General features: G+C 41.6%; 1 protein-coding gene across 2 annotated transcripts in view; it reads left to right on the forward strand.

The window, feature by feature from the left end:
* Positions 1–811: 811 nt before the first annotated feature.
* VWA5B2 (von Willebrand factor A domain containing 5B2) overlaps positions 812–17228 on the forward strand; it is a 63099-nt gene continuing 46682 nt past the window's right edge. For both annotated transcript variants that reach the window (XM_078389754.1, XM_078389755.1), the window contains exon 1: positions 812–8767. The gene's annotated coding sequence lies outside the window, so the exon portion shown is untranslated. The remainder of the gene's footprint in view (positions 8768–17228) is intronic.

The following is a 17228-nucleotide window of genomic DNA, read 5'->3' on the forward strand; positions in this document are numbered from 1 at the left end:
TGGGATTCCTCCAGTCCAGCCTTCCGCATGATGTATTCTGCATATGAGTTAAATAAGCAGGGTGACAATATACAGCCTTGTCGTACTCCTTTCCCAATTTTGAACCAATCCGTTGTTCCATATCCAGTTCTAACTGTTGCTTCCTGTCCCACATATAGGTTTCTCAGGAGATGGATAAGGTGGTCAGCCACGCCCATTTCTTTTAGGACTTGCCATAGTTTGCTGGGGTCCACACAGTCAAAGGCTTTTGCATAGTCAATGAAGCAGAAGTAGATGTTTTTCTATATATTGATTCAAATTGGCTTACTTTAGTTGTGACTTGTTTTAGGGCAGTCTCTTGCAACTAGGGTGAGCCCATTTAAAGCAGTGGTTCTTATGAAAGAGACGGCTGACCAAATTCCCATTGATTCAGTGGGCCTACTTGAGTCAACTTGCTACTTTAAGCAACAGGATTTCAGCCATTCTATTGGTTTTATTTGATCTCATTCATAGCATTAATCAACATCCTACCAGTAGTTAGTGTAGTTAATTTGGACTTCATAGCTTTTTCCTAATGTTAGTCATGCCTGGTAACTTTTAAGGAACAAATCAAGTGGACTTCATGAAAGAGCTAGGTTTTATTATTTATTTAAAATATTTTTAACCAACCTTTTGCCTTAAAAGGACCCAAGATGGCTTACATAATTTAAAAGACAATATTTAAAATTTATCCTGGAGTTGCCAAGTCTTCAACCACTACCACAGATATTTTTTATGCAGTCTTGACAGCTAAGAGTCCATTGTACGAGATTTCTGCCATTATTACAATATTAATATAATTATATTAGCTGGGTGGAGTTGTCCTGATAATTGGTAGCCATAAGAGCTAAAGGAATAAAGTGGCAAAACATGATTGTATGTTAAAAACTGATATGTGATTATGTTTTAATGTGCAGAAAGAAAAAAGTAATTCCAAGAGTTCTTGTCAAACCCAGGTTTAGTAATCTAGAACACTGGTTCCCAACCTGGGTAACCCAGTTGTTCTTGGAATACAACTCCCAGAAAAACCAACCAGCATAGCTTTTTGGAATTGCAATTCAAGAACACTTGGGTTACTCAAGTATGGGAACCACTGATCTAGACATACAATCCTGGCTTAAACTGAGAACATTTGTTCAGGTACCCAGCATTGTTAACAATGACTAGTTCAGAGTTCCAAGTGGAAATGTTTTCTTACTTTGCTTAGTGATGCCAGCCATTGAACCTGATACTTCACTGAGTATAGGTCCTCAAAATTGTGTTGGAATGTTGTTTTTGTTGTTGTTTAGTTGTTAAGTTGTGTCTGACTCTTCGTGACCCCACAAACCAGAGCATGCCGGGCCCTCCTATCTTCCACTGCCTCCCGGAGTTGGGTCAAATTCATGTTGGTCGCTTCGATGCCACTGTCCAACCATCTCGTCCTCTGTTGTTCCCTTCTCCTCTTGCCTTCACATTTTTCCAACATCAGGGTCTTTTCTGGGGAGTCTTCTCTTCTCATGAGATGGCCAAAATATTGGAATCTCAGCTTCAGGATCTATCCTTCCAGTGAGCACTCAGGCTTGATTTCCTTCAGAATGGATAGGTTTGTTCTCCTTGCAGTCCAGGGGACTCTCAAGAGTCTCCTCTAGCAGCACAATTCAAAAGCATCCATTCGTCGGCGGTCAGCCTTCTTTATGGTCCAGCTCTCACTTACATACATCGCTACTGGGAAAACCATAGCTTTAACTAGGCGGACCTTTGTTGGCAAGGTGATATCTCTGCTTTTTAAGATGCTGTCTAGGTTTGTCATCGCTTTCCTCCCAAGAAGCAAATAACCAGACTCAAAGAGAGAAAATTTAAAAAAAACAATAAGGTTCTTAATTAATATTAGTAACTTAGTTCAATTTGCGAATTTCATAGAAAGTTTATGTTGTTACATGCCACTAAGTTACCTCTGACTTTTGCCAACCCTAACCGAATTTTCAAGGTATGTGAGATATTCCAGGAGTGGTTTGCCATTGCTTCCCCGAGTGAATTTTCAGCACCAAGCAGAGATAAAAACCCAGACATTCTTGATCCTATTCCAACACTCTATCCACTACACCACACTGGCTCTCACAAACAATATTGATGGTTTTAAAACACATTCGTGGACTTTTCTCCAGATTCTTTGTTTCTTACTGAGTGTGTATGTGTTTATTTTAGAGTTTGAGCAAGTTAAAGGCTGCGTGCTAACATACAGATACAGAAAGATCACTTTGTACTTCAAGCAAGGTCCCTGGATATTTTTCTCTAGGCAGTCATGTGATCCCAATAGAACACCTTATTCCCTTTGGGCAGGTTGAGGATTAACAGATCCCTGTCAGTTTGCACCTTCTGCTGCTTAATATCCAAATGCAAGATTATAGTTGCTAGGGCAACCTTATACCAGCTGTGTGAGCCCATCTGTATAGGATTTGCTTTTCCTAATTGAAAGTCCATGGAGGTGATCTATGGCTTCTGTAATGGAGGTCATGTCCCTGTTCTGTCAGAGAAGCATCTAACTTTCCAATTTTATCTCACTGTGATAGGAAGGTGGCAATTTGGCATATTCCAATATAACAGGGGGAAGAAGGAAATATTATGAACTAGGCTGAAAATTATTATACCATTCTTGTTTGCTCATCCCTAGAGATAATTGATTCAAGTCTGTGTCCACTGTATCATTTTAATTCCATTAATATTTTTCCAGTCATTTTCCTCCTGGAGGAAAAAATGTCATGTCAGAATAATATTTAACAATGTCAACCTTGTCTGATCCTACCATGATCCACTTGAAAGACCAATAAGTAGGTACTAGGTCAAATAAAGCCTGAATCCTCTTTAGAAGCAAAAATGATGCAACTTGGTCTGTTATATTTTGGGCACCTCATGAGAAGACAAGACATTCTAGGGAAAAGGTGAGGGCAAGAGGAAGGACAGATCCTGAAGTGGAGGCTCCAATACTTTGGCCATCTCATGAGAAGAGAAGACTCCCTGGAAAAGACCCTGATGTTGGGAAAGTATGAAGGCAAGAGGAGAAGGGGACGACAGAGGATGAGATGGTTGGACAGGGTCATCAAAGTGACCAACATGATTTTGACCCAACTCCGGGAGGCAATGGAAGACAGGAGGGCCTGGCGTGCTCTGGACCATGGGGTCACGAAGAGTCGGACACGACTTAACAACTGAACAACAAAAAGAGGAAAAGAAGAAGACCAAATATGAGAGAGACTGACTCAATGAAACAACAGCCTTGAACCTGCAGGAGCTAAGCAGGGATATGAATAGAGCTCACTCATTCTTAGGGTTGCCATAAATCAGATGCAACTTGACAGCAACCATTCTTCTTCTCATACACATTCTTCTATTTTTTAAATATGGATTTTCTTTGTTCATTTAATCTAGGAGTGGGCAAGATCCATTTTGTTTCTCACTACAGCTCTGAGCCCCACTAATCAGCTGGCTGCAGCTTAATGAGTAAGGGGAATACAGTGGTGCTGCAGCCAGTTACCCACCTATGGGTGTCATTCTGAGTTAGATTCTAAGAGAGAACTTGCAAAATGTGCACAGCAAAAGTACACAAAGACTTCGACCTTTAGAGCCAATTCATACTGCCATTTTACAAGTCAGGAATATTCTCTCTCTCGCTCTCTTTTCATTTCTATACCACCCCATTAGTGTTGTCCCTTTCTGGGCGGTTTACAGTATGCAACAAAAAGATAACACTATATAATAAATATAAAACAACAACAACAATTAATCATTCTCACTAGTTGAAACTACTTTTAAATAAAAATACAAAAAACCCATTTGGCCCATTGAACATTCTGGACAAATTTACACTAGCAGAAGGCAGCTTTGTATCATTTGGCCTTAATTACCGCTTTTTTCATGTATAAGACTATACTTTTGTCTAAAATCTTTAGACTAAAAATTGAGGGTCTTATACACGGAAGTAAGCTGAGGAGAAAACAAAAACAAGTGGAGGGGAAAGCAGGGATCAAAGTGATCCTGCAGCGTTTTGACCCCTTTTCCCCTACATTTGCTAAGCCCCATTTAGATTTCTTAATTTTGAATTAGAAAAGTGTGGGGGGTTGTCTTATACACGGAAAAACACAGTAGTTCCCTAAAACCAGAGAAAGATGATGCCTGGCAAACCTCTGTAGGAAGTTTGTTTCAGAGCAAAGAGGCCATGATCAAGAAAGCTCAGTTTTTCATGTTGGCTTCTGTAGGTGTTACCATTCTTAGCATCAAGAGAATACTTAATAGATAAGCAGTCAAACCAGCCATGACAAGAGAGTTGTTACCTTTGAAATATTTATTTATTTATTTATTTTATATCCCACCTATCTGATCGGATTAGGACCACTAATTATTTTAATTCTGATCTCTCATAATTTTTAAAATACTAGCTTTCAGCTTAACTTATTATTACAGTATTAGACATTTGGGAAACAGCTGTTTTTGATTGGCTGCTCATCTCCCTGAGGTCTACGGGCATATATTCATATATCTTCCTACCTTTGATTTGGCCAGTTATAACATCAAAGACTCAGAGTGGTTGATAACACATACACAGAACATCTAAAGTTTTATGACATTTCAGCTGCTCTGTCTCCTGACAAAGAACTGAGTTTTAATTTCTTCAAGATGTCATAAAACAGCAACCCCCCCCCCCCCGTGTTCTTGGGAAGAGGAAAGAGTTATTTTAAAAACAAATATTAAAAAAACTTAACATTTTTAAAGCATATGCTACAAACCTACCAACACTCACCTCTTTATAGATCCCATTGGACTACTGAGTATATATATAATCTGGCGATGTCACTCTGCTTGTGATTTGAGTTAGACACAGTTTGAACTTCCTTACTTTGCAAGTATACTTTTGATCATAACTTTTTGCTTTAAATTGTTTTGTCTCTCTATCTTTTGGAAATGTTCCTTCTGTTTAAAGGAGAGGAACACACCACTCAGTGTTGGGAACTGAAAATATGTATTTTCTGAACCACTTGAGGTAATGATTTTTTTTTTAAAAAGCATGAATGCAAAAAAACAAACAGCCAATAGCAACATAACTCCTGTGACTCACTAACTTCTCCCAGTTTCACTATGAGCTGTAATGAAAACCATGCTCATTCACAAAGGAGATCAAGTGGTCATTTAAAGAGGCAGGTTCTGCATACTACAACAAGTTAAAATACAGTATGTTCCCCATCAACAGTTGTTACCTTGCATGAAGTTTCCTCTGGGGAAACACTTTTCATAATTGGATATGTTCTACCAAAGCAAGTCTTACCCAAAGAGAGGCAACAAAAAAACCCCATAAATGCTGCTTTAAACTTGTGCACGCTTCATTTATGTGGGGAAGAGAACATAGAAAACCCTCATCAACTGTAGTATAATAATACTTAAGGGATTTAAGTTGTATGGGTATACTGTGTATATACTTACAATGACAATAAATTATTATTATTATTATTATTATTATTATTATTATTATTATTATTATTATTATTATTATTATTATTATTATTATTATTATTATTATTATTATTATTATTATTATTTACCAGGGGGAGGACAACTTTTAAAAATGTTTTTGATTACGTGAAAAAGCAAATTTTGCTCTTGAAAAGATACAACCCCTGCGGTGGCTTGTTGTTCAGGAAGATTTAGATATGCCCCCCTCCCCAGTTTTTGTCACAAGCTGCTTATAATAGGAGCTTTATCACTTTTTAATAGCAGAAAAGGGCTAGGAGGTTTTTTGATGGTGACTGTGGAAAATGTCTAATCCAATAGGGCACTGCTTATGCTCTTAGTCACTGGTTCTTAACCTTGGGTTACTCAGGAGTTTTGGACTGCAACTCCCAGAAGCCTTCACCACCAGCTGTCCTGACTGGGGTTTCTCGGAGTTGCAGTTCAAAAGCATCCGAGTAACAAAGGTTAAGAACCACTGCTCTTAGTGATATCTTAGATCCCGGCCACATTCACACAGAACGCTCAGCCAGAACTGTTAGATGCAAGCATCATGCTAGTGTTTGCTAGGTGATGGCTCCTGCTTGGCTCCTTCCTGAACTTGTTCAGCTTTTTAGTCAAGCAGGATTTTGACAGCTGATTTGCTGCTGAAGCGGCAGGCGCAAGGTTTTTTTTTTCTTTCCCCCACGTATCCGTATGCTTTAATGTGTTGTTTTAGTGTTCTTCACTTAGCTGTTGTCAGTAATGTGATAGTCTATTTAATTGTATTCTATGTTATAATTATCTGAATTACAGTACGATAGGAACACACACACCCCAATCTGTGGGACCAGTATCCACCAATTCACATTTCCGCTGCCTGAGAATACTAAATTAAAAAACCCAGAAACACATTATTTATATGTATTTCCAGGGTTTATTTACGTACTACATTAGATTCAAAGCATTTAATATAGGGATATGGTCTCAAGAATCTCCTCCGGCACCACAATTCAAAAGCATCAATTCTTCGGTGGTCAGCTTTCCTTATGGTCCAGCTCTCACTTCCATACATTGCTACTGGAAAAATCAAGTTTTACTCATGCTTTATCTCCTGTTTATCTGTGTGCCAGGCCTTTTTTCTCTCTTCTGCTTTATTGTTGGTGCAGGAATTAAAGGCTCATCTGCCCAGTGGCGTTCTCCTAGTCCTTCTGGTGTCTCCCTGGTAATTTTAATTCCAGATTTGAGTAGATCACCCCAATACTACCATTAACAAACAGGACCGGTGTTTATTGCTGGACATATTGGGATACACTGAGTTTTCCTGGCATCACCTGCCTGCTCACCTAGAATTGCTAACAGAGGTCTAATTGCCTACACAGATTCCCTTGCCTTTTTGCCTCCCTTCTGCACCTGTTACTCCAAGGTCATCCTTTGCTTCTTGTTTTAACCACCCAGTATTTTCAAACCTTTACCATTTCACCAGTGTTGTTGCTGGTTTTTTTTTTTTTGCATTGGCCTTGTATCACGTGGCCACTGAAAAATGTTTTGAGTTCACCCATGCTTATTCCAGACCAAATCTTGAAGTACCGTATTTATCGATATGGTTGTAACCTAAGATACCCTCTTCTTTCTATTCACTTAGGCCTTCAGCTACTGCCTGCCTGCTTGGTTTGTCCTTTTATGCTGTATTTTATTATAGTTAATTTTTAATTGTTATTATCGCACTTGGGTACTTTTAATCTTTTTTAAATGTTGATATTTTAATATTATACCTTGTTTAATTGTGTTGTGGTATTGTAATTTACTGTGATTTTATTAGCACTTCTTTCTTAATTACTGTATATTGTGCACTTCCTTGGACCTTCATTGTGGGAGACAAATGGCTCTAAATCAGAGACATAAATATGCAATCAAGTAGTTTGACCCTGAGTATGTAAGCTGCCCCATCAACAAAGCCTGGCTCCCAGCACTGAAAAATACAACCTGCAAAAAGGTCAACAAACTCTACCCAGCCACAAGGACCGGTGATCACTGCACAGAAAAGACTAGCTTTCAATCACAGTGGCAGACCATCTCCCCCCCTTATCACAACAATACACCTATAACAAAAAACACCTTGATCACCATAAACACCCAATCTCCTGAAAAGGACAAAAAGCTGATCCCACAGCTATAAATACTCAACTATCCAAACAAACTGCACCAGGACACAGACAGAGTTCCAACTCCTGTCCTCTGAAGATGCTAGCCACAGAGACTGGTAAAACGTTAGGAAGAGAAACCTCCAGAACACAGCCAAACAGCCAGAAAAACCTACAACAATCATTGTATTTTGCCTGATTTGAGTATCTGGTTAAAACCCCAGTATGTAGTCTACATCAAACTATCCATGTACCTGTTCTGACTGGCAGCTCACACCACACTGTCTCCTCTATAGGAACCGGCAGGTAGGGGTATGGCACAGTTGCTCAGAAGGCTTTGTTTCCTTCTTTGGGCGAAAATCATGATTTCAAGTTACTTTGAATAGAGTTTCTAGTCCTCATGGTTAGGCTCAGGCTTTGGTTCTCTACTCAGTGCTCTGCAGCTGGCTTGGTTTCCTTCCCTCTCCCGGCCGGCCCAGTTTTATGCAAAAATATACTATCACAGCCATGTCATTGCTACAGAAGAAAAGAAAAGAAAACTCTGCCTGTTTTTGCAAACAAGCATGGTTGATTGCCTGATGGGACCCAGGAGCTCCTATTTCTTAGATCTGTTTGGCGCCAGTGATGGTTTGCTGTGATTTCATTGGTACAGAGAGTGTCGATGGCTTTCTGAGGCTTTCTTCTTGTTAACTGAGCTACCTTGGACAGGCAGACTTCATCATCGGGAGAAGAAGCAAAGCCCCACTTGCTGAGAACCAGCTCCCTTCTCTCCCAGCTGCTGTCAGAGCCTTGCAGAAGAAGCTGGCCCTTTAACGAGGCCAGGCTTGGAGCTGCTCCGTCCCCTGACTTCTGGCGCTGAGGAAGCAGAGATGTAAGGCTGCCAGGGCACTGAGGAAGCCAGTGCTAGAGAGAGAGAGAGAGAGTCTGCAGCAGCCAGGGAGGGAGCGAGGATGTTGTGAGCAAGCAAAGGCACAGGAAGACCGGGGGATCTGTCAGTTCTGATCTTTGAAGGGAAAAGCCGGGAGTCTGGGGAAAAAAAACTAGGTCTCTGTTTAGTCGTGAAGGCAGGATGTGCTGATTTTCCAGGCATATTTATTCATTCCAAACCCAGGCTGGTTAGAACTGCAGAGAGTGTGCTGTTGGTTCTCCAGGTAAGCCCTTAACCATCAATTGCGTTGGGTAAACTTGGAAATGGGTGGGTGGGGCTGGGCTGTTTTAGGATGTGCGAAAGGGATATCGGGGGGGGGGGACCCTTCCTCTTTTAGGGGCAATTCCTTGTGGCTGGCCACTTCCTGAGCCAAGATAAATGGTGCTTGCCAGGGTTGCCTCCCTTTCTTTCAAGAAAATTAGCGCTCGCTTCCTTACCAGGTGGATCTCCCAAGTCTGTCCCAATGACCGAAAGACCCACATTGCAGACGTGACCCACATTTTGGGGCGAGGAAAAGAAGCGTAAGGAACATGGCACACACCAAACCTTTCGGCTCTGCTGGCAAGCGTTCCTCCTTGCTGCATCACAGGCAGATCTGCACTTAAGAATTGCACATGTGCTCTATGAATTATTTACTGTAACTCCTCATAATATATTAGTTAATGTTCCCGAGCCTCTGCTGTTCAAAATCCTTAACGGGAGGCAGGTAGGTTTCACTGATGCTGGTTCTTGTACTAGGGGGTGGGTGGGTGGGTTAAAAGACAAATTAGGGAAAGAGTGCCAATCTGAAGCTAGTGGGTTGGAGTTTTCCCAATTTCCTGGCAGACGGACATATTAGGCAGAAGTTTGCATAGAAGCAAATGCTTATTAGTTTGGGTAAAATCCATCCCTAGCAGCCTCTGATCAAATTGCTGCAAGAAGGATGAGTGAAGAAAATCCATCTTCATCTCTCATGCCCCAGCTGGACTCACACCAGGAGTATCCCAATCCAAGCTTAATTTGGTGGACATTAATTTTGGCTTGAAGGTTCTAGATATTTGAAATTTAAAAGCCACCAAGTGTCTGAATGGCAGGCCTGGGGATGAAGAATTCCGGCAGAAAGCTGGGACTTTGTGCCTAAATGGTCTTTTATAATTGCATATCTTACTTTGTTCAATACTGTACTCTGATTTCCTGTTTGAGAACTCCTTGTGTAATTGCTTCTGTCCAGAATTGTGGGGAAAACTGATTTGCCAGGGTGTAGGGGGGACCTTTATAAGGGCTGCCTCAGAGCAGCCAGTGAGGTGTCTCAGATCATCCCCGTTCAAAATCCTGGAAGGAAAAATCTCTTCACTTTGTTTCGTCCCCTCGTTGTTCCTAATTCTAATCTGTTTCTCAGTGGCCTACCAAGAAACTGAGTTTGAATGCTTGTTTATATGGCTGCTGTGGGTTTTCTGGGCTGTTTGACCGTGTTCTTAAGGTTTTTCTTCCTAACGTTTTGCCAGTCTCTGTGGCCGGCATTTTCAGAGGACAGCACTCAGAACTCTGTCTGTGCTCTGGTGCAGTTTGTGTGATATTGAGTAGTTCGGACTTCTGTCCTCGGAAGATGCCGGCCACAGAGACTGGCGAAACGTTAGGAAGAAAAAACTTAAGAACACGACCACACAGCCTGGAAAACTCACAACAACCATCAGATCCTGGCCGTGAAAGCCTTCGAGAATAGTTTGTTTAGCCACTTGTAGCAGTATTGCTGTGGGTGCTTGAGAACTTCTCTGGGTTGCCAGCTTCTATAAGTACTTATGTCATGATCTGAAGAGGGTTGATGAATTTCTGCTTCTGGAAATAAGCAAACATTTACATGGTCAACAGTCAATAAGAAACTGCCAAGATAATCTTGTGTATTCTATTGTCCATGCCTCTGATGAAGGATGCAATGTCTACTGCTGTTATTTATTCACGAAATGTCCATAACAAGAGCAGCAATTAGATGAAAGTAACAGACTTTAGGACAAGTAAATTTGCAGGATTAAAACTAAGTAGTGACAATGTGTGAGGAAGGGAACAATTATAGAAATGTGGTGTTATTGCAGGAAAACTTGTTTCTAGCACTTTTCTTGGACTTAAGTGCCCAGCAAAAGCGTCAGTGGAATATCTCAACACTTGTTGGGCAGAACGGTTAAATAACTATTAGAAATTCTAACCGACGGACACAGAAGGAGCCTTCCTGAAGAATGTGAGAATTGTGAGCATAATTGAGTGTTGCTAATTGTGACCATATTCCTAGTTCATGAAAGCACCCTGTCGGTTGATACTTCCACTTGAGAAGCACCATTGGATTGCTTCTGACAGGAATGAAGAAGAAGAATACTAGCTGAAGGATCTCTTGGGGCCATCTGTTAACTTGCAACGCCCTGCGGTTTCTATGTATTCTAGAAGCAGCCAGATTTTGTGGTTGCATAATTTGTTCTGACTGCACAAATGTGCCTTCTGCATTAGTTAGTAGCAACCAGATAACAGTTACCTTGCCATTTAACTATCAGAAGAGCAAACAAGAAGACATTATTTCCATTAGCAACCAGCAGAGGACTAGAACCAATGAGTGGAAACTGCAGGGAAGCAGATTTTTACTAAACATCTGGAGCAAGACTGAAACACACTGCCTGGGGCACTGATGAGCACATTAATTTAAAGCATTTAAGTGGAGGCTGCATGACCCTATACGTATTGGAGTTGTTTATTATTTAAAATATTTACACCTTCCCTTTCTCAACAAAAGGACCCAAAGAGACTTACAATATTTAAAGAGAGAGAGAGAGAGAGAAAAGTTGTTGACTTGAGGGGCGTGTTCCCACTGTACCAGCACATTGAACCCCAGTGAAAGTTTTGCCAGTACATCAGGAATGGCCCCTCAAGTGAGTGTCTCCTGTCTCTTATCTGAACAATTTTTTTTAAATGCATGTCTGATTCCATGCTATGTCAGATAAGCACTACAGTTTCACAGGTTGTTATACCAATACACCGCTTTACGGTGGTTCCGCTTCTTCCTGGCTGACCATGTCCAGAAGGTGGTGCTGGGGGACAGTTGCTCTGTCCCGTGGCGTTTATGTCATGGGGTTCCTCAGAGCTCGATACTGTCCCTCATACTGTTTAACATCTACATGAAACCGCTGGGGGAGGTCATCAGGAGGTTTGGGCTCAGGAGTCAGCAATATGCTGACGACACTCAGCTCTACCTCTCGTTTTCCACCAATCCAGGGGAGGCGGTTTCTGTGCTGAACCCGTGTCTGGTCCTATTAATGGACTGGATGAGGGTTAATAAACTGAAACTCAATCCAGACAAGACAGAAGTGCTGTTAGTGGGTGCTTCGCTGGTTAGGCTGGAGGGCCAATTCCTTGCCCTGAATGGGGTTACACTCCCCCTGAGGGACAGAGTCCGCAGCTTGAGGGTGCTCCTGGACCCCAGTCTAACACTGGAAGCTCAGGTGGACTCGGTGGCCAGGGGCGCCTTCCTTCAGCTGTGGAAATTATACCAGCTACGGCCCTACCTGGACGAGCTGAGTCTCATGACAGTTACACATGCACTGGTAACATCTCGTATAGATTACTGCAATGCGCTCTACGTGGGGCTGCCTTTGAAGACGGTCCGGCGACTGCAACTGGTCCAGAATCGAGCTGCGCGGCTGGTGAGTGGTGTGGCCGCCAGGAAACATATCAAGCTGATTTTGTATAAGTTAAATTGGCTACCAGTTGTTGCCTGGACCCAATTCAAAGTGCTTGTTTTGACCTATAAAGCCCTAAACGGCTTGGGCCCTGGATACCTGAAGGACCGCCTCTTCCATATGAACCTACCCGGCAGTTAAGATCTAGCCATGGGGCCCTTTTGAAAGAGCCGTCCCTCAAGGAGGTAAGAGGGAGGGCTTGTAGACAAAGGGCCTTTTTGGCAGCTGCCCCCAGACTCTTCCGAATCAAATTTGTCTGGCGCCGACGTTGATGACATTTCGGCACCAGGTCAAAACCTTCCTGTTCCAGAAGGTTTTTAATTGAAATAATATCAACTGTGTTGTCCTGATGGCAATTTTTAGAGCATTGTATTTTTAATTGCATTCTTATTGTTTTTTCTTTTTATTGTATTCAAATTGTTGTAAGCCGCCCAGAGACCTTTGGGTAGTGTGAGTGGCATATAAGTTAAATAAATAAATAAATAAATAAAGTGCTATGTTACTTGCCAATTTAAAAAATATGTGGGGAGGAGGATGGTGACCTGTGGTCCTAGTGAGAACTGCAGCAATTTGAGGTGGAGCATGTACTCTTGCTCTGAAAATTGGCCAGTATAATTAAACATTTTGTGGCCATGGCAACAGCAATGTAACTGTTGAAGGAAATGGTGAATCCACCAGAATCCTCTCAGAACAGCCTCTTTATCTAGTTGCTCCCTAAATCTTACTGAGTTTGTATTGGCTTATCCCTTAAATTATACTTCAGAATTATTTATTATTGTTGTTGTTGTTTGTTTATATATTTAAACGTTAAATCAAGGAAGTTTAAGATCTATTTACCCAACCATTTTATTTTGGAATTTAGTGACATAATGAAAATAACTTTATTGTCAAGAAGAGGATTTGGGCATGTGAATTTTGATATGTCGGAGTTTTAAATGGATAAGAAAAGTTACTTTTTGGGACTACAGCTCCCAGAGTACTGTACCTTATCCGGCATGGTAACCAGTAGTAGTCAGCCGGGTAATTAATTTTGATGAAATTTGCCAAATACGGAACTGATGGCAACCTCGTTAAAAAATAATAATAATAGCAGGTTATCATGTGTTGAGACCCCGTTGTAACAGAATTCATGACTATCCTAAAACAGACTTGTATTTTTACACATTCTGAACACATCTCAGTGGATGCCGAGCATCTGATTTGGCTGTCAGGATTCATTCACGATGATGATATTCTTTCAGTTTGGAACATGTGTCTGCTGTTGTCATCGTACACAAAGCAATGGCACTCACTTTAGTAGCCATATGTACTTACTCTGTTCTGGAAGATCTCAGAAGGCTCTCAGATCCTTTTACCTGCAGGGTAGAATGGACAAAAAACATTTTGAATTTGGTTGGAGGGAGAGAGAGAGAGACAGCTGCAAAGACTTTTTTTTTGTTCTGCAAAAGAGCCACTATGCCCATATGATGGAGCCATGTGGAAAGTGGCATCAAACATGGAAGTGCATATAGTGTTGTTGTTTCACCCAATGTGTGACTGGTAATATTGATACTTGTATACATTAAACCCCACTGTTGAGATTGCAATACCATAGCTACCCATGCATGCCAGGCAAGTGGTTGTATAAAAATGTTGGGTCACTTTGGAAACTATTAGATTAGGCATCCTTCAGTCTCGAGAGACTATGGTAACGTGCTCTGTATGGAGGACTTGGAACAGCATCTAGTGTGGCTGAGAAGGCCAATTCAAGAGTGACCATCCCTTCCACCCTGAAAACAAACACAATCTGTCCCCTGTCCAGCTCCCTGGTTTTGCTGGTTGCAGGACGGCCTCTTTGCCTCAGCCTGCTGGACAAGGGTCTCTTCAAATTGGGAGAGGTCGCGATGCAATGCCTGCCTCCAGGCAGAACGCTCGGATGTCAGGGCTTCCCATCTGTTGAGATCCATTCCTAAGACCTTCAGATCCCACTTGCAGATGTCCTTGTATTGCAGCTGTGACCTCCCTCTGGAGCAATTTCCCTGTACTAATTCTCCATACAGTACAGGCGATCCTTTGGAATATATATAGTTTATTTTTTTAAAATGGAGCATTTCCCCCTTCATACGCCATCCACACCACTGTTGCCACAGTTGGAAATTTTTAAAAGATTCACCTTTTACTAGGTGAATGTAGGAGATTAATAAGCCCATAGGTCTCTGTATTCTGAGAGGCAGATAAGAGAGGGGAAAATCACGGGGCGAATATGCGTGGGTCTCTTGTTGATTCATGACAAGACTGCTTTGCAGCTGCCTGCATGAAAACATATAAAGACCAGATGGATCTTGTTTACTTTGGAAAGATAAATGTAAAGGGTACTGATGATTAAATAAAATAAAAGCAGTCAGTGGAACCTCCATGATAAATCCTTAGCAAACAGGTCAGTGAAGTGATAGGCAACCAGCGTCGTGGAAGATAGAAAGAGACACATTTATTGCATGTAGAGCACAGGTTCTTAAGAATACAAGAGGGCAGGAAGTCCTGTTTTTAATGTCCCCCAGTGGCTTTATGATATTGGGTCGAAGCAGAGAAAGATAAGCTCTGGATATGAAAAAAGGGGTTGAATCCAACGTAGGTAATCAATACCAGCTCCTGGTTTCGAGGGACGCTTTGGCAAGGTGCCTGTCATGAGTTGTCTCCACTTCTCCATCGTCCCAACTCCGCGTCACACAGTCTGTGCTTCTGGATCTCATATAATGCCCACTGTTGCCAAGGTAGAAAGGGTGGGAGATTTAAGGAGGATGCACCAGTGGCTGCTTTACCTGCTCTTCGCTCCCATTTGCATTGTCTTTCTACCTCAGCTGTGACTTACTCTGGCTCGCTAGATGTCGCTCCCATCATCCTCAGCCAGAAGGGCCAAAATTATAAGGCTGATAGGAATTGCAGTCTAACAGCAAGTAGCCCAAACCTGCTCTGGTTACATACAATGGTGTTGTTTCTTGGTGAGCTAGAAAATGCATACAGGGAACCCCCAGTTGTGTTTATGATTTTTTTAAAAAACTCATAAAAAGGAATGCGAAAGTTCTTGAGTGTGTGGAGCTCTGCAGATAAATAAGATCTGTTGCAAATGATCTTTTTTTTCAAAGTGGGTGGGTGTCCTGTTGCTAATAAATCATTGCTTTCCCACTCTAAGCGACTCATAAAGTTGCAGTTGACTTTCCGGACTATTTCCTACATAAAGCTTTGGTTAATGGATCTGAGGGTTCTAGTAAAAAGCCTGAAAGCCTGACATTCGCCCACCTCTGCCTGACAAGTTGTTAATTTCTTATTTGATGCAATAAAGTCTCACAGACAGGAATTCTGGTAGCTGCCGTCCAATTCTGGAACTTGAAAGATAAGCCAACATCGAAGTCGAGCTGATTTCTCTTGTTGGATGGTTGCTGACTTGACCACAAATAAGTGGATATTATTTTTATTATAATTACAAGTCATGAAGCCATGGAATCATAGAATTGTTGTAGGGTTGGAAGGGACCTTGGAGGTCTTCTAGTCCAACCCCCTGCCCAAGACAAGAGACCTCACCCCATCCCGGACAGATGGCTGTCCAATCTTTTCTTGAAAACCTCCAGCGATGGGGCGCCCACCCCATTGGCAGGCAAGCCGTTCCATTGCTTAATAGTTCCTGCATCAGGAAAATCCATCTTAACATTATGGTGACCCAGGGTTTTCTATGTTTAAAGTATTATAGCAGTCCTTCCTTCTGACGGTATTTTGGACTACCATACAGCTTGTCCACAGTTGCACAGGTAGAAGGACCCGTAACCCCATTAGCCATACATATTCCAGGTGACCTCAGATAGCTTCTCCCACCAACTCAAACTCCTGGCCCCCCCCGACAACATGAACCTGCTGAGTTATACCACCTCCATGTGTTTTATTTTACTCCAAGTGTATGTGACAATATTTTAAGTTTTATACTTTATGAGGACGGCGGTGGTTTTGAGTTTTTTGTTAAAACCGACCTGCATTTCTCTGGCCAGGATATATTATAGATGACAGAAAGACTCGATTGAAGTAAAGGGTAGCTGTGTGGTCAAAATAAAATGCAATTTTTTAAAATCCAGAAGAGCGTGTTTATTTGATGATTTTTAATTGGTCTTTAAAGATATTGCCTATTTTTGCATTTATATTTCAGAAAATATTTTGCATTTCTATTTCAGTTTCAGTTAATAGATTTTATTAGAAGCTGAGGTTTTCTGATTAGAAATGCTTTAAATCAAGGACTATCATTTTTTATTTTGCATGTTGCGTTCCACATTCTCTACTACTTTTTTGACGTTTATGATTTCTATTTTTTTTCTTTAATCTGTACATTATAGATGCCTTGGTTCTGGCAAGATTTCATCCCGAAGCCATACATGTGGTTTGATTGCTGCTGTTTTTAAGAACACCGTTAGCGACTTGTTCCCTCCGTTACCAGCAGCCTGAATGAAACAGCCACTCACTGTTTCATCAGGTCGCCGTTTACATTGTGAAGAGAAACGCAAGCACAGAATCTAAGTAGATTCAGGTTTGATTAGTTGCTTTGCATAGCGTCTGTTTGCTTTTCCACGCCGTTTTTCACATGGGGAGCAGGTGGCCAGAAGCTCTTCGGTATAACCTGTGTTCCATGCATGGCTCTGTACAGGATCCCTAGGAAACAAAGATTTATTTTCAGAATATGGATAGTGTTCTCGTTCTCTTGAACTATCAGTGCTGCTCAGACATGCTCCGCAGATCAAATGCAGAGAGAGGGTTGTCTGGTTTCTGAAGGCAGAGTCAACTGTTCCCATCCCATAAGCCTCCCGCAGAAGTTAAACTGGGTAATTTATTCATGCAGAGCAGGCAAAAGAGGAGACAGTAACTGAGTGGTCAAAAAGTACTATAATATTTGCAAGGATGTTAGTAATGAGCAATATTAAGATCATCAGGAGAGGCCTTTCTCTTGATCCTGCCGTCTTCACAGGTGTG

The sequence above is a fragment of the Pogona vitticeps genome, chromosome 3 (assembly GCF_051106095.1).
Source record: "Pogona vitticeps strain Pit_001003342236 chromosome 3, PviZW2.1, whole genome shotgun sequence".
NCBI classification, from domain to species: Eukaryota; Metazoa; Chordata; class Lepidosauria; order Squamata; family Agamidae; genus Pogona; species Pogona vitticeps.